Raw genomic sequence first — 18998 nt, 5'->3', positions numbered from 1 at the left:
CCTATGATTAGCCTTCTCAAAACACACCTATTCAGATCTGCTTTTAACCAGTGATTAGTGATTACTGTTCTGTGTCTTGTAATGTCCTGTCTTGTAATTGTCCTGTATTATTATGAATTTTACAATGTGCTGCTTTTATATTTCCTGTATTTTATATTATTACTTTAAACCAGGGGTTTTCCAAACTTTTTCCACTGAGGGCCGCACACGGAAAAATTAAAGCATGTGGGGCCATTTTGAAATTTTTCATTTTCAAACCATAACAAAATATATGCATTTTTTATTTATTTTACCTTTAGGGGTCCCGGGGACCATAAAGGGTCTCAGTCATTAAAATGTTAAAAATAAGTCATATTATTATTTTTTTTAAATTATTTAACGCTTACAGTAAGTCTCTATATCAACTTCAAGTTGATATAAAGTAATACAAATTTTAAAAAATGTTTTATGGCTTTTCTGTCAAAAACAACTTGTTTTTTTAATAGTAAAACTGAAATATGCAGTATTTAGTAATTAAAGCCCTAAAAGATCAATAATGCAGGACACCATTGATTTTAATTATTTCATATTTTTGAGTAATCACAGTGAAAAGATAAATAACAAATCACTAAATATATTTGGGATCCAAAAGGTGCCCCACTCATAAAGTGATACATTTTTATTAGGTTTTTCTTTTACTTTCAACACTTAAGTTACGAGATCAACTCCAGATATATCTGTCGATTTTATGCTGGAACTATTATTTTGTTTGTTTTAATGCGCTTTTGTCAAAGAACACTCTGATGTTTGTATATGGCTACTACACAATATATGCAATATTTACCACATAAAGCATTTTAAAGTGAAATATTTGAAGTAATTGGGGCCCTGAAAATAATTCATTATAACATGGATTTTTGGTCATTATTTTTTTATTTTTTTGGAGCAATGGCAAAAAAAGAAAAAGAAAGAAAGACAAAAGAAAAAATAACAGCCAGCTTTTGTGTCAACATTGCAACTTTTTCTCGTTAGATTTCACCTCATTCGACTTTTTTTAATGTTCTTTTTTATTTTTATAATAGTATTTCCAGAATGTGTGGCGGGCCGGTAAACAATTAGCTGCGGGCCGCAAATGGCCCCCGGGCCGCACTTTGGACACCCCTGCTGTAAAGCGTCTTTGAGTGCTCTGTAAATTGCTATACTAAATAAAATGTATTATTATTATTATTAGTGTTTGTATCACTTATTTACATTTCGATCCAAAGCCCTACCTTCAAAAACACAGATCGACATCAGCGTGCGGATATTATAACAGAGCTGACCCACAGCTGGTTCCGTCAAAACAAGCAGGTGGTCGACCAGCCAAAACTGGACTGGAGTCTGACTGCTGTGTATGGGGAAGTTAGTCATCAGCTTACCTAAAAAAATGGCCTCACTTGACACGCAACTACCCCCAGGTCTCACGCCATTACGATCAGATAGCCCATCCGGGCAGTTGGTCAACATGTATCCCTGTGCACAAGCTGATGTTATCTGACTGAATGGACAAAAGTGGAAGCCAGTTGTTTATGACTAGAGTTGCTTGTTAGAGCTGCCTGGAACTGACAGCAGTACCCGACCTAAAAGCAGGGATTGCGTTTGTGGAAATTGATTGTGTATGAGCAAGTTGTTTGTTGGAGTCTTCCGTCGACCATCCGAGGCAGGAGTCATACCCCATCACTGTGCAAAAAGACAAACAGTAAACTAAGTCAGTGATTGTCAAACTGTGGTACATGTACCACCTGCGGTACTCGGGCACCATCTAGTGCAGGGGTGTCAAACTCATTTTAGCTCAGGGGGCTGCATGGAGGAAAATCTAGCTTAACTTTTGATTGATTGATTGATTGATTGAGACTTTTATTAGTATGTTGCAATCAATCAATCAATCAATCAATCAATCAATCAATGGTACCAAAAAGGAGGGATTTTTAAAATTGACTGTGTGTCGGTTTTAAAAGTGCTCCCCTTCTGGTCAACATATGAAATAACAAGTGTGTGTAACAATTTTAAGTGCTCCCCCACTGGCCAACATATGTAATAACAAGTGTGTGTAAGAAATTGATATTAAGTTAAAGTGAAAGTACCAATGATTGTCACACACACACACACACACACACACTAGGTGTGGCGAAATTATGCGGCCCCTTTGGCCAAAATTAATAAAAACAATGACATAAATATGTATATAGATAGACATACTGTAATAACTTGAAATAAATAATGAAGATTAAAAAACAATTACAAACAGAAAAACAACAACAAAAATGTACTAAAAGCAGTCCTTTTCTCACAATGAGTCAACATTTTTCTTATAAAATTGGGAACACTTTCTCATATTCTTTCTGTTTTTGTAATATTGCAATATTTTCTCGTAAAATTATAACTTTTTTTAATGTAAAATTATTACTTTTTAATGCAACATGGTGACATTTGTCATATAAAATTCTGACTTTTGTCACATTATTGCCAATTGTTCTGTTGTCCTTGTTAAATAGTGACACATTTTGAGTAAAATTATGACTTTTTTCGTCATTTTGCCAAGTAAAATTCCGATTATTATTATAATCTTGCCAACATTTTGAAAGTTTTTTTTATAACATTGTGACTTTTGTCGAGTAAAATTACTAGTCTTTTCATAAAATTGCCAACATTTTAAGCTTTTTCTAGTAAATTTGCGACTATTATTGAGTAAAATTCCAACATTTATCATAATAGTGCACAAATGTTAACTTAAAAATAACTTCAAAATAAAGACAACTCCAAGTTGTTTTCTTTGTTTTACTTTGGCCAAAAATGTCATGTCTGTGTGATCATGTTTTGTTGTGGTTATGTTCGGTTTGGTTTTTGGACGCTTTGGGCACTCTTGTTTGTTTTGTCACCAGAGCGACCATTAGTTTCACCTGTTTCACGTTTTGCACTCGCGCACCTGTTGTCAATCATGTCTGTATTATTTAAACCAGGGGTGTCCAAACTTTTTCCACTGAGGGCCGCACATGGAAAAATTAAAGCATGCGGGGGCCATTTTGATATTTTTCATTTTCAAACCATAACAAAATATATAGGTTTTGTTTTTTTTAACAATTAGGGCTCCCGGGGCCCGTAAAGGGTCTCAGTCATTAAAATGTTAAAAACAAGTCAAATTATTATTGCCTATTATTATATATGCCTTTTCTGTCAAAGACAACTTTGTCTTTTATAGTAAAACTGAAATATGCAGTATTTCCCCCACCGCCCAAAACATTCAGAAAGCAATGTTTGATGTGAAGTAATTGGAGCCCTGAAAAGATCAATAATGCATGACACCATTGATTTTATTTCCATTATTATTTTTGATTAATCACAGTGAAAAGATAAATACAATCCCACTAAATATCTTTGGGGATCCAAAAGGTACCCCACTCATAAAGTGATACATTTTTATTATTATTTGTTTTACTTTCAACACTTAAGTTACGAGATCAACTTCAGATATATCTGTCGATTTTACGTTTGAACTATTATTATTTGTTCGTTTTATGCTCTTTTGTCACCGAAAACTTGGATGTTTTTATATGGCAACCACACAATATATGCAATATTTTTCCACATAAAACATTTTAATGTGAAATATTTGAAGTAATTGGAGCCTTGAAGATGTCAATAATTCATTATTATTGATTTTTTTGTCTCTTTTTTTTTCTGAGCAATGACAAAAAAAAGGAAAATAAAGATAGACAAAATAAAAAAAACAGCCTGCATGGCAGCTTTGTGTCAACATTGCAACGTTTTCTAGTTAGATTTCACCTCATTCCACTTTTTTCATGTTTTTTTTATTTTTGCGATGGCATTTCCAGAATGTGTGGCGGGCCGCTAAACAATAAGCTGCGGGCCGCAAATGGCCCCCGGGCCGCACTTTGGACACCCCTGATTTAAACCCATTGTTGCCAGGCTGTCTTTCTGGCGACATCACTCTGCTTCATGTCATGTTTACGGTTTCATGCTTAGTTCACGCTGCTTGTTTCATAGTCTATGCTGCCCTGTTCACGTCATCGCAAGTAAGTTTTGTTTATTAATGCCACAGTTAGTGTCTTTTGTTTTTTGTCCATAGTTCTGCCTTTGTGCTAGTTTTTGTTTTTATAGCCAAGTTTTGTACTTCCGCCCTTTTGTTTATTCCTTTTATTAGTGTTAGAATTAATGTCATTACCTTCACGCCATGTCCAAGTTCACATATGGATCTCGGGAAAACAACCACACCATAGTCCACGTATTAACAAAAAATAAAACAAGCACATTCTGAAAACGTACAAATTACAAATAACCCTCTGGACAAAACACTTCAAGTTAGTTGAAAATTCTGAGGAAATTGGTGTAGTTTGAAAAACACAATGAGCTTAGACTTTGTCTCAGCGTATCTACAAAGCCAGGATGAAACTTCTGCCCCACAGGATGAATTTTGAGGACCAGTCATAGACAATTTACAGTGAAAAGCAAATAAAAAAAAACATTCTAACTTGGATTGTTTCCCTGGCTTCGAGACTCTCCTGAAGGACAGTGCGGCAAAGACACAACAAACTCCCTTCTTGTCTCTAATGGACACACACCTGTTGTTGTTGACTTTGGACTGACGAGTGACTGCACGACACCAAGGCCGTGGAACAGAGACACGCGGCAGGCTTACACATACACATGCATCCACAAAAAATATACGCCACACACACATACCCCACCCCCCATCCAACGCCCTTGACGCGAATCCCTTAGGGGTGATGGACGGCTGGGCAGCGCCTGAAGAGCTGCAGCCTGCCACCGTGGTCCCCACTCCCTCCCCTCTGTTGCAAGATGTATGTTGTAATATGCATATGTGCTTTGCTATGGAGGTTTTCCCACTCCATACAGGGCCCCCTTAGCAGCCCAGTCTAGATTGTAATTTTTTACTCATCCTTCCCCAGCGTTGACCTTTTTCCCATCTTTTACAGGGCGACCCATCAGGGCTCCTGTTCTGTAACCCTGTGCACTGTTTGTTTGTCTAATCTTGAACGGGCTTGTGCTGAAAACAAAGTTTTGTTGCACTTGCGCAATGACAATAAAGACCTACCTACCTACCTACTTACCTTAAGTCACAGTCTTTCTGGGATTGAACAAAAAACACAACATGTAAACTCTTCTAGGTATCAAATACCTCCTTTGTCATGCCCACGTATTAATCCAGTGCTAACTCAACAAACCGTAAGAAACGGAGGTAAAAACTACAGATGTCCGATAATATCGGCCGATAAATGCTTTAAAATGTAATATCGGAAATTATCGGTATCGTTTTTTTTTATTATCGGTATCTTTTTTTTTTTTAATTAAATCAACATAAAAAAACACAAGATACACTTACAATTAATGCACCAACCCAAAAAACCTCCCTCCCTCGTTTACACTCATTCACACTCATTCACACAAAAGGGTTGTTTCTTTCTGTTATTAATATTCTGGTTCCTACATTATATATCAATATATATCAATACAGTCTGCAAGGAATACAGTCCGTAAGCACACATGATTGTGTGTGCTGCTGGTCTACTAATAGTTCTAACCTTTAACAGTTAATTTTACTCATTTTCATTAATTACTAGTTTCTATGTAACTGTTTTTATATTGATTTACTTTCTTTTTTATTCAAGAAAATGTTTTTAATTTATTTATCTTATATTATTATTATTTTTAAAAAGGACCTTATCTTCACCATACCTGGTTGTCCAAATTAGGCATAATAATGTGTTAATTCCACGACTGCATATATCGGTATTGGTTGATATCGGTATCGGTAATAAAGAGTTGGACAATATCGGATATGGGCAAAAAGCCATTATCGGACATCCCTAGTAAAAACTATTCAAAAGGGTCAAGTTTTCTCGTTTTTGACAGAGACATTATGGGGGAGTAAAGGTGCCAAATAACGATGTGCTCGAAGCAGAAAACATAAAAGGGCAGGTTTTAAGTTTCATTTGGGTCGAGGGAGAGGAGCCACAGCCATGCTTTACTTTGTACCTCTTGCTAGTCCTAACAGAATTGCTATTGTGACATCTAGTGGACACATTTAGAACAGCAGTTTCTTTCATTAAAAAAAAATGCAGCTCATTTCAATTCTTGGCAAACTCATCACGTGGGCCGGGTAAAACCAGTTTGCAGGCCTGATCCGGCCCACGGCCCGTAGGTTTGACACCCCTGATATAGTGCCTATGTGTCAAAGTCAAGGCCCTCGGGCCGAATTATCTAAGGCCCCTGGGATGATATTTGATTAGTATTAGAACCGGCCCGAAGGCCACAGTCACCTGCTGCTGTTTTGCACGCACCAATACTCCATCAGTGTTGGCGCTAGGAATTTTCAAAATGGGGTCCAAGGGACCCCATCAAGTCATAAAAATGGGGTCCCACAGTAAATTTTTTGGGGTGCCACTTTTTTGTGACCGTTTTGAAAACAAATGATAAATGTATGCATTATCCTGTTATATCTCACATTCCATATTGTGTTTTGGACAAAAGTTGTGATAAACGTTACTTGATACATTAAAAAAAAAATATGCAAAAGAAACTTTGATTGATTGATTGATTACGTTTAAATTTCAGAAATATGCGGGGCTCGACGTGCTTTAAAATGGTGCCCAAACCCACAGTTGAGAGTGAGTGTCCCGTATTGCATAATAGTCTTCCATCGTGTTTCATTGTTTTGGTTGTATCCACTTATTGTGAGCAGTATTAGGTTGCACAAAGCACTCAGCAACAAATAAACAGGAAACTTGTTTCTTTGTTTCCACATCATCCTTGCAGCCCCCCGTCGAGAATGCCGCCTTGGGCAATCAGCAATACACACATCCCTTGTGTGTCAACAGTATTTCCAAACACCTTAAGACCTATCTGTCCTGGAAAATGAGTTCCTTTATAAAGCTCTTTTTTTCCAGACACGGAAAGCGTGTTGCATTGAGAACTGATTATTCCTTCACTCCACATTCACAGTTGGTGGTGGAAAGCTAGATTTGCACCCACAGCTTCCCTGGGTTAGACAGCCTCTCCCACCACCACTAAACATTTATTTACTGGTGTAAGGGGCACTGGATGCAAGGAGGGTACGTTATTTTGCCCAGGGACACAACTAGTGGTTAGAATGTCCGCCCTGAGATCGGTAGGTTGTGAGTTCAAACCCCGGGCGAGTCATACCAAAGACTATAAAAGTGGGACCCATTACCTCCCTGCTTGCCACTCATCATTAAGGGTTGGAATTGGGGGTTAAATCACCAATAATGATTCCTGGGCGCGGCCACCACTGCTGCTCACTGCTCCCCTCACCTCCCAGGGGGTGATCAAGGGTGATGGGTCAAATGCAGAGAATGATTTCGCCACACCTAGTGTGTGTGTGACAATCATAGGTACTTTAACTTTAACTTTAACAGCAGTGACTATGATGGGATAAGTTTTAATCGTACCAGGAAAACGCAAGTTTCCGAAAAGCCGCTCTACCATTTGAGCCGCACCGCCCCAAATAAATGCCTTGATCAGCACCAGATAGGTAACAAAAGTTAAGTGGGGTTTGTTGGTCTGTGTGCCACACCACTGGTATTTTTCCATTTGTCTACTGCTGACAAAACAAAATATTTCTGTTGAAAATGATACAAGCAAGGGCTCTGGAACCAGTTCTCTCGAGAGGGGATGGACTCTCTTCCACTCTGGCGTTGCCAGCAGTGAGAGGCGACGGGCTGGGGTGGCATATCTTGTTGCCCCCCGGCTCAGAGCCTGCATGTTGGAGTTCAACCCGGTGGACGAGAGGGTAGCTTCCCTCCGCCTTCAGGTAGGGGGGACGGGTCCTGACTGTTGTTTGCGCTTACGCGCCAAACAGCAGCTCAGAGTACCCACCCTTTTTGGATTCACTCGAGGGAGTACTTGAGGGTGCTCCCCCGGGTGATTCCCTCGTTCTACTGGGGGACTTCAACGCTCATATTGGCACCACAGTGAAACCTGGAGAGGCGTGATTGGGAAGAATGGCCGCCCGGATCTGAACCCGAGTGGTGTTTTGTAATTGCATAAGCATAAGGGTGTCCATATGTGCACTTGGCACCAGGACACCCTAGGCCGCAGTTCCATGATCGACTTTGTAGTTGTGTCATCGGATTTGGGGCCTCATGTTTTGGACACTCGGGTGAAGAGAGGGGCGGAGCTTTCCACCGATCACCACCTGGTGGTGAGTTGGCTGCGATGGTGAGGGAGGATGCCGGACAGACCTGGCAGACCCAAACGCATTGTGAGGGTTTGCTGGGAACGTCTGGCAGAGTCTCCTGTCAGAGAGAGTTTCAATTCCCGCCTGCGGAAGAACTTTGAACATGTCACAAGCACAAGGGAGGTGCTGGACATTGAGTCCGAGTGGACCATGTTTCGCGCCTCTATTGTCGAGGCGGCTGATTGGAGCTGTGGCCGCAAGGTAGTTGGTGCCTGTCGTGGCGGTAATCCTAGAACCCGTTGGTGGACACTGGCGGTGAGGGATGCCGTCAAGCTGAAGAAGGAGTCATATCGGGTTCTTTTGGCTCATAGGACTCCTGAGGCAGCGGATAGGTACCGACAGGCCAAGCGGTGTGCGGCTTCAGCGGTCGCGGAGGCAAAAACTCGGACATGGGAGGAGTTCGGGGAATGCATGAAAAACAAAATCCGGACGGCTTCGAAGCGATTCTGGACCACCATCCTCCGCCTCAGGAAGGGGCAGCAGTGCACAATCAACACCGTGTATGGTGAGGATGGTGTTCTGCTGACCTCGACTGCGGATGTTGTGGATCGGTGGAGGGGATACTTCGAAGACCTCCTCAATCCCACCAACACGTCTTCCTATGAGGAAGCAGTGCCTGGGGAATCTGTGGTGGGCTCTCCTATTTTTGGGGCTGAGGTTGCTGAGGTAGTTAAAAAGCTCCTCGGTGGCAGGGCCCCGGGGGTAGATGAGATCCGCCCGGAGTTCCTTAAGGCTCTGGATGCTGTGGGGCTGTCTTGGTTGACAAGACTCTGCAACACCGCGTGGACATCGGGGGCGGTACCTCTGGATTGGCAGACCGGGGTGGTGGTTCCTCTCTTTAAAAAGGGGAACCGGAGGGTGTGTTCTAACTATCGGGGATTACACTCCTCAGCCTTCCCAGTAAGGTCTATTCAGGTGTACTGGAGAGGAGGCTACGCCGGATAGTCGAACCTCGGATTCAGGAGGAACAGTGTGGTTTTCGTCCTGGTCGTGGAACTGTGGACCAGCTCTATACTCTCGGCAGGGTCCTTGAGGGTGCATGGGAGTTTGCCCAACCAGTCTACATGTGCTTTGTGGACTTCGAGAAGGCATTCGACCGTGTCCCTCGGGAAGTCCTGTGGGGAGTGCTCAGAGAGTATGGGGTATCGGACTGTCTGATTGTGGCGGTCCGCTCCCTGTATGATCAGTGTCAGAGCTTGGTCCGCATTGCCGGCAGTAAGTCGGACACGTTTCCAGTGAGGGTTGGACTCCGCCAAGGCTGCCCTTTGTCACCGATTCTGTTCATAACTTTTATGGACAGAATTTCTAGGCGCAGTCAATGCGTTGAGGGGATCCGGTTTGGTGGCTGCAGGATTAGGTCTCGGCTTTTTGCAGATGATGTGGTCCTGATGGCTTCATCTGGCCAGGATCTTCAGCTCTCACTGGATCGGTTCGCAGGTGAGTGTGAAGCGACTGGGATGAGAATCAGCACCTCCACGTCAGAGTCCATGGTTCTCGCCCGGAAAAGGGTGGAGTGCCATCTCCGGGTTGGGGAGGAGATCTTGCCCCAAGTGGAGGAGTTCAAGTACCTCGGAGTCTTGTTCAAGAGTGAGGGAAGAGTGGATCGTGAGATCGACAGGCGGATCGGTGCGGCGTCTTCAGTAATGCGGACGCTGTATCGATCCGTTGTGGTGAAGAAGGAGCTGAGCCGGAAGGCAAAGCTCTCAATTTACCAGTCAATCTACGTTCCCATCCTCACCTATGGTCATGAGCTTTGGGTTATGACCGAAAGGACAAGATTACGGGTACAAGCGGCCGAAATGAGTTTCCTCCGCCGAGTGGCGGGGCTCTCCCTTAGAGATAGGGTGAGAAGCTCTGTCATCTGGGGGGAGCTCAAAGCAAAGCCGCTGCTCCTCCACATCGAGAGGAGCCAGATGAGGTGGTTCGGGCATCTGGTCAGGATGCCACCCGAACGCCTCCCTAGGGAGGTGTTTAGGGCACGTCCGACCGGTAGGAGGCCACGGGGAAGACCCAGGACACGTTGGGAAGACTATGTCTCCCGGCTGACCTGGGAACGCCTCGGGATCCCCCGGGAGGAGCTGGACGAAGTGGCTGGGGAGAGGGAAGTCTGGGCTTCCCTGCTTAGGCTGCTGCCCCCGCGACCCGACCTCGGATATGCGGAAGAAGATGGATGGATGGAAAATGATACAACAATGATCATGTAAACCCCCAATGTCACCCCCCACACTTTTTAATATACCGTGTTTTCCGGACTATAAGGCGCACTTAAAATCATTTTTTTTCTCTCAAAAATCGACACTGCGCCTTATAGCCTGGTGCGCCTAATGTAAGGAATATATTTGTTTGAGCTTACCCACCTCAAAGCTATTTTATTTGGTACATGGTCTAATGATAAGTGTGACCAGTAGATGGCAGTCAAACATAAGAGATAAGTTTAGGCTGCACTATGATGGCAATATGACTCAAGTAAACACTTAGACTTAGACTTAGACTTCCTTTTTATTGTCATTCAAATTTGAACTTTACAGCACAGATAAGAACGAAATTCCGTTACATAAGCTCATGGTAGTGCAGGATAAAAAAGCAATAAGGTGCATATATAATTAAATAAATATATATAAATAAATAAATAGATTACTGTACAGATAAATATATTGCACTTTTTCACATGCATCCACGTTTATGGATGTATGTTATATTGTCTTTTTTATTCCAGCGAGTTAATCCTTTTTGGGAGGAGTTGAGGGGATAATTTAATAATAGGGGCGGCATGGCGTAGTGGGTAGAACGGCCATGCCAGAAACCTGAGGGTTGCAGGTTCGCTCCCCGCCTCTTACCATCCAAATCGCTGCCGTTGTGTCCTTGGGCAGGACACTTCACCCTTGCCCCCGGTGCCGCTCACACTGGTGAATGAATGATGAATGAATGGTGGTGGTCGGAGGGGCCGTAGGCGCAAACTGGCAGCCACGCTTCCGTCAGTCTACCCCAGGGCAGCTGTGGCTACGAAAGTAGCTTACCACCACCAGGTGTGAATGAATGATGGGTTCTCACTTTTCTGTGAAGCGTTTTGAGTGTCTAGAAAAGCGCTATATAAATCTAATCCATTATTAATCCATTAATAATGATGCGTTCAAGAGTCTTACGGCCTGAGGGAAGAAGCTGTTACAGAACCTGGAGGTTCGGCTTCGGAGGCTGCGGAACCTCTTTCTAGAGTCCAGCAGTGAAAACAGTCCTTGGTGGGGGTGAGAGGAGTCTTTGCAGATTTTCTGAGCCCTGGTCAGGCAGTGGTTTTTTGCGATCTCCTGGATAGGAGGAAGAGAAGTCCTGATGATCTTTTCCGCTGTCCTCACCACTCTCTGGAGAGACTTCCAGTCTGAGGCACTGCAGGCTCCAGTCCAGACAGAGATGCTGTTGGTCAGTAGGCTCTCTATAGTGCCTCTGTAGAATGTGGTGAGAATGGGGGAGGGAGCTGTGCTCTTTTCATCCGACGCAAAAAGTGCATGCGCTGCTGAGCTCTTTTTACAAGAGCTCCGGTGTGTAGGGACCAGGTCATATTGTCAGTTATCTGCACCCCCAGGAACTTGGTGCTGCTTACTATCTCCACCGCTGTGCCATTGATGTAGAGTGGAGCGTGGCTGGACTGGTGCTTCCTGAAGTCAACGATGATCTCCTTGGTCTTGTTGACATTCAGGACCAGGTTGTTGGTTCTGCACCAGTCAACCAGATGTTTCACCTCCTCCCTGTAGTCCATGTCATTGTTGTCACGGATGAGGCCCACCACTGTCGCGTCGTCCGCATACTTCACAATGTGTTTGGTAGTGGACCTGGTGCAGCAGTCATGGGTCATCAACGTGAACAGCAGCGGACTCAGGACGCAGCCCTGAGGGGAGCCGGTGCTCAGGGAGATGGCGCTGGAGGTGTTGCTGCCCACTCTCACAGATTGGGGTCTGTCTGTGAGGAAGTCAAGCAGCCAGTTGCATAGGGGGGTACTGAATCCAAGGGGGGCCAGTTTGCTCACCAAGTGCTGCGGGATGATGGTGTTGAATGCCGAGTTGAAGTCCAGAAACAACATCCGCACGTGTGTGTCCTTTCCTTCCAGATGTTCTAAGCTCAGGTGGAGTGCAGAGGAGATGGCGTCCTCTGTGGAGCGGTTAGGGCGATAAGCAAACTGGTATGGGTCGAATGTGGGGGGAAGTCTCGAGACAATATATTCCTTTACCAGCCTCTCGAAGCACTTCATTATGATGGGGGTGAGTGCAACGAGGCGGTAATCATTGAGGGAGGAGATTATGGTTCTTTTAGGCACTGGAATGATTGTGGCCGTCTTAAAACAGGATGGTACCACAGCCTGGGTCAGCGAGATGTTGAAGATGTCTGTGAGAACCCCAGCCAGCTGGTCTGCACATCCCTTATCCTGTTATATCTCACATTCCATACTGTGTTTTGGGCAAAAGTTGTGATAAATGTTACTTGATTCATTAAAAAAATTATAAAAAATAAACTTTGATTGATTGATTGATTACGTTTACATTTCAGAAATATGTGGGGCTCGACGTGCTTTAAAATGGTGCCCAAACCCACAGTTGAGAGTGAGTGTGCCGTATTGCATAATAGTCTTCCATCGTGTTTCATTGTTTTGGTTGTATCCACTTCTTGTGAGCAGTATTAGGCGGCACTAAACACTCATCAACAAATAAACAAGGAACTTGTTTCCACCTCATCCTTGCGTCGAGAATGCCGCCTTGGGCAATCAGCAATACACACATCCCTTGTGTGTCAACATTATTTCCAAACACCTTAAGACCTATCTGTCCTGGACAATGAGTTCATTTATAAAGCTCTTTTTTTCCAGACACGGAAAGCGTGTTACATTGAGAACTGAGAACCGATTATTCATTCACTCCACATTCACAGTTGGTGGTGGTAAGCTAGATTTGCAGCCACAGCTGCCCCGGTTAGACAGCCTCTCCAACCACCACTAAACATTTATTTACTGGTGTAAGGGGCACTGGATGCAAGGAGGGTACGTTATTTTGCCCAGGGACACAACTAGTGGTTAGAGTGTCCGCCCTGAGATCGGTAGGTTGTGAGTTCAAATCCCGGGCGAGTCATACCACAGACTATAAAAGTGGGACCCATTACCTCCCTGCTTGGCACTCAGCATCAAGGGTTGGAATTGGGGGTTGAATCACCAATAATGATTCCTGGGCGCGGACACGGCTGCTGCTCACTGCTCCCCTCACCTCCCAGGGGGTGATCAAGGGTGATGGGTCAAATGCAGAGAATAATTTCACACCTAGTGTGTGTGTGACAATCATTGGTACTTTAAATTTAACTTTAACTTTACCAGCAGTGACTAGGATGGGATAAGTATTAATCGTACCAGGAAACCTCAAGTTTCCGAACGGCCGCTCTACCATCTGAGCCACCCCACCCAAAGTAAATGCCTTGATCAGCACCAGATTGGCAAGAAAAGTTAAGTGGGGTTTGTTGGTCTGTGTGCCACACCACAAGTATTTTTCCATTTGTCTACTGCTGACAAAACAAAATATTTCTGTTGAAAATGATACAACAATGATTATGTAAACCCCCAATGCCACACTTTTTAATATACCGTATTTTCCAGACTATAAGGCGCACTTAAAATCATTTTTTATTTCTCAAAAATCCACACTTCGGCTTTTAACCCGGTGCGCCTAATGTAAGGAATAAGTTTGTTTGAGCTTACCCACCTCGAAGCTATTTTATTTGGTACATGGTGTAATGATAAGTGTGACCAGTAGATGGCAGTCAAACATAAGAGATAAGTGTAGGCTGCACTATGATGGCAATATGTCTCAAGTAAACACCACCAACATTTTAAATGTTCCATTGGAAAATATAGAACATTACACACGGCGCTCAAAAATCTATCAACATGTTTTAGTACGACTTTGGTAAGCTATAAAAGCATTATCGACGCATTAAACAAGAGTATTATTATGGTGTGTGTATAAGGTAAGACATATTATCTGGCTGTGGGAGGGGGTGTAGTCAGCGCTGCTTGCAGGAGGAAACGTCACCGCCGCTGTCCATGGTACTGAGGGCGAGCACCATCGGGCAGGGGCGGGGCATGCGCTGACGGCGAGACACAGCTGGCAGGTGATTAGATTTCACAGGTGGTACGTGTTAATCTAATCATCTGTTGTCTTTAACAGTGAGCGGCTGGGAGCAGAAGGAGGAGCAGTCTGGACAAACGTAATGATTGAAAAACTGGAAAACATAAAACCTTTTTTTTTTTTTTTTTTTTTTTTTTTTTTTAAACCTTTGTTTAACCCTGCACAACTGGCTTCCAGCGTGTATATCAGTGAGTCTGCGAGTACGCAAAGCTTACATCTGCGTTTTGTTTCGCAATATTATGCAAAAGCAACTTTTCTTACCTTCTGGTACCTGCTGATCTGTATTTGGGATCCGCAAAAATCCTGAAAAATTGCATGGAGTCCGGCTTTGTAGTCCGTGCCGACACCATAGTCGATAAGCATCATCTTTTTCTCTATCTTCTTGTTATGGGACATTCATCCTCTGCTGTTGCCATTTCTAATATAAAGTAGTGTAAAGTTCTTACTTATATCTGTCAGTAAACTCGCCATGAAAGCACTAAAACATACCGGTGTAGTGAGTTGACATTATTCACCCAAGGAACTTTAGTTATTAGAGTTTTTCACGGGACACATTTCCAGTGTTGTTGTTTCCGGATGAGGACATGCTGCTCCGTTATTGATTGAAGTAAAGTCTGAATGTCATTAAAACAGTTAGCTCCATTAGCCGAAGGTGAGCCACGTAAATAAGACCGTCCACAAAACGGCACATCCAGAAGTGACTGTCAGAAAGCGGCTTGAATAGGATCTGTAAAACATAATCTATGCAACATTTTGACCAAAGAACCACCATTACATGTTATGTAGACTACAAGGAAAAAGAAAAATAATAATAATATGACTCCTTTAATGCGCCCTATAAACCGGTGACTAATATATGAAAAAAGATCAAAAATAGACCATTCCTCAGCCGGTGCCTCCTATGGTGCGTAAAATACGGTAAGTATTTTGCAGTAATTCCTTGGACAGTAAATATTACATAATGTAATTTAACTAATTAAAACGTTACCCGAAAATTGTCAATCTGTTACCACTAATGTAATGTATTTTAACTGTAGGATATCAAACACAAAACAGCAGGGGTTTCTAGCCTTCTAGCCATATTACGTATGCAGTGTCTTCCCTCCAATGATATAATAAAACAGCTTGGATTGCCTTCTATCCACCTGTATGTGTTAATACATACACGCACACAGGCGCATAAATACGCATGCACACAGATGTCCATGATGTTGTGCAGCAAACTGTTAATTTGACTGAAAATGAGTCACCTATCGCCGTCGACAGCAACATGGCTAACAACTTAACCAAAGTGTATGTAGTTATTTAGCATGTAAAATAACTACTCAACCATCCATCAATTGAGACATGAACTAAGAAGGAAGAAAAAAAACGGAAAAAAACACACCATCTTTCACTTTAGAGAGCAGAGCCTTAGACCGGGGGTCAGCAACCGGCTCTAGAGCCGCATAGCCCCGCCCTAGTGGCTCCCTGGACCTCTTTCAGAGATGTGTGGAAATGGAAAAGATGAAGAAGAAAAAAAAAAGGTTTATTTTAATATATTTTCTGTAGGAGAACAAACATGACACAAACCTTCCTAATTGTTAGAAATCCCACAGTTTATATTAAACATGCTTCACTGATGAGAGTATTTGGCAAGCACCGTTTTGTCCTACTAATTTCAGTGATCCTTGAACTCATCGTAGTTTGTTTACTTGTAAAACTTTCTCCGATGCTGCCACAGACAGAAGTGTTTCATTCCACTCCTTCTTTGTCTCATGTTGTCCACCAAACGTTTTATGCTGTGTGTGAATGCACAAAAGTGAGCTTTGTTGATTTAATTGATTTGCTGGAGTCAACCCATGACTGCAAGCTAATCGATGCTAACATGCTATTTAGGCTAATTGCGTCATTATGCCTCGTTTGTAGGTATATTTGAGCTTATTCAAAGGCCTACTGAAATGAAATGTTCTTATTTAAACGGGGATAGCAGATCCATTCTATGTGTCATACTTGATCATTTCGCGATATTGCCATATTTTTGCTGAAAGGATTTAGTAGAGAACATCGACGATAAAGTTCGCAACTTTTGGTCGCTGATAAAAAAAAAGCCTTGCCTGTACCGGAAGTAGCGTGACGTCGCAGGTTGAAGGGCTCCTCACATTTCCCCATTGTTCACACCAGCAGCGAGAGCGATTCAGACCGAGAAAGCGACGATTACCCCATTAATTTCAGCGAGGATGGAAGATTTGTGGATGAGGTATGTTAGAGTGAAGGACTAGAGTGCAGTGCAGGACGTATCTTTTACTTAGGTAAAAGGGCTCATTGGATTCCACACTTTCTCCTTTTTCTATTGTGGATCACGGATTTGTATTTTAAACCACCTCGGATACTATATCCTCTTGAAAATGAGAGTCGAGAACGCGAAATGGACATTCACAGTGACTTTTATCTCCACGACAATACATTGGCAAAGCACTTTAGCTACGGAGCTGACATGATAGCATTGTACTTAAATGCAGATAGAAACAAAAGAAATAAGCCCCTGACTGGAAGGATAGACAGAAGATCAACAATACTGCCAAACACTGGACCTGTAACCACACGGTTAATGCTGTCCAACCTGGCGAAGCCTAGCAATGCTGTTGCTAACGACGCCATTGAAGCTAACTTAGCTACGGGACCTCGACAGAGCTATGCTAAAAACATTAGCTATCCACCTACGCCAGCCCTCATCTGCTCATCAACACCCGTGCTCACCTGCGTTCCAGTGATCGACGGCGCGACGAAGGACTTCACCCGATCATCGATGCGGTCGGATAGCGCTTCTGCTATCCAACTCAAAGTCCTCCTGGTTGTGTTGCTGCAGCCAGCCGCTAATACACGGATCCCACCTACAGCTTTCTTCTTTGCAGTCTCCATTGTTCATTAAACAAATTGCAAAAGATTCACCAACACAGATGTCCAGAATACTGTGGAATTTTGCGATGAAAACAGAGCTTTTCGTATTGGGATACAATGTGTCCGAATACTTCCGTTTCAACCATTGACGTCACGCGCATACGTCATCATACATAGACGTTTTCAACCGGAAGTTTCCCGGGAAATTTAAAATTGCACTTTATAAGTTAACCCGGCCGTATTGGCATGTGTTGCAATGTTAAGATTTCATCATTGATATATAAACTATCAGACCGCGTGGTCGGTAGTAGTGGGTTTCAGTAGGCCTTTAAAACATGCTTCACTGATGACAGTATTTGGCAAGCACCGTTTTGTCCTTGAACTCATCGTAGTTTGTTTACTTGTACAATTTTCTCCGATGCTGCCACAGACAGAAGTGTTTTATTCCACTCCTTCTTTGTCTCATTTTGTCCACCAAACGTTTTATGCTGTGCATGAATGCACAAAGGTGAGCTTTGTTGATTTAATTGATTTGTTGAAGTCAACCCATGACTGCAAGCTAATCGATGCTAACATGCTATTTAGGCTAACTGCATGTACATATTGCATCACTATGCCTCGTTTGAGCTCAGTATTTGAGTATTTGAGCTCATTTAATTTCCTTTACTTATGTCCTCTGTGTATTTAATTTATATTTGCATGTCTAATGACACATTATCTGTATGTAATATTGGCTGCATTTCTGATAGTTGTTTTTGTGCCATGTTGTTCCAGACCACAGCAAACGTTACCCAGCTTGCAAAGATTGTAATAAATCCATTAGCCTGCCGTTTCCTTAAACTTGGACACACACATCCTATACCTTTGGCCATTCTAAGCCAGTCATTTCCAGAAGTTATCTCACCCTCTGAGAAGCCTCCATTTTACTAATAATTTCCAATGTTGCAAAAATGTGTAAAATAAAAATTAAAAATACAACATTTCTGTCATTTGTGTCAGCCTTTGATAGTAGGCTAATATAGCTAATATAGACACTTCATGTGTTGCCTTCATTATAACACTTATTTTATTTTTTATTTTTTGCGGCTCCAGATAGATTTGTTTTTTGTATTTTTGGTCCAATATGGCTCTTTCAACGTTTTGGGTTGCCGACCCCTCTCTTAGACGAGGTCTTTGCGCTATTGAAGGCCATTCTAAGTTCCTGAATGTTATGACAAATATTATGCCATTAGTGTGTTTATATTGTTACAATGCACTACAGGGTTACTTGACCCTTGTTGATGACAAAATGTATAAACATTTGTGGAGGGGGGACGTGGCCTGCGGGGTGTGCCAGGACCGGCCTCGAAGTCAGCGACAGGTGCGTAGATGGCCAGGTGGGCCTTATTATCTAATCCCCTGTCGCTCTGTTTAAGCAGCAGCCGGGGAGGAGAGGTGGTTGGAGCTGGAGGGGAGTGAGAGTGAAAGCGTAACGAACACGGACAGAAAAGGACATCTGCTGAAAAGCAACCTGCTGAGAAAGAAAATAAAACTGTATTGTTACCCTGATCCGGGCTCTCATGAGAATGATTGGTGGTCCGAAGAACCCTCTGGAGGGCAACCTCCACAACGTTATACTGTGAAACTTGTTGATTTATCATTTATTATCCATATCACATTTATATTGTATTAAATTATATTTTAAAATATATTTATTATTATTTGTA

Source organism: Entelurus aequoreus, linkage group LG25 (assembly GCF_033978785.1).
Source record: "Entelurus aequoreus isolate RoL-2023_Sb linkage group LG25, RoL_Eaeq_v1.1, whole genome shotgun sequence".
Classification (NCBI taxonomy): Eukaryota; Metazoa; Chordata; class Actinopteri; order Syngnathiformes; family Syngnathidae; genus Entelurus; species Entelurus aequoreus.
This window is presented reverse-complemented; position numbering follows the sequence as displayed.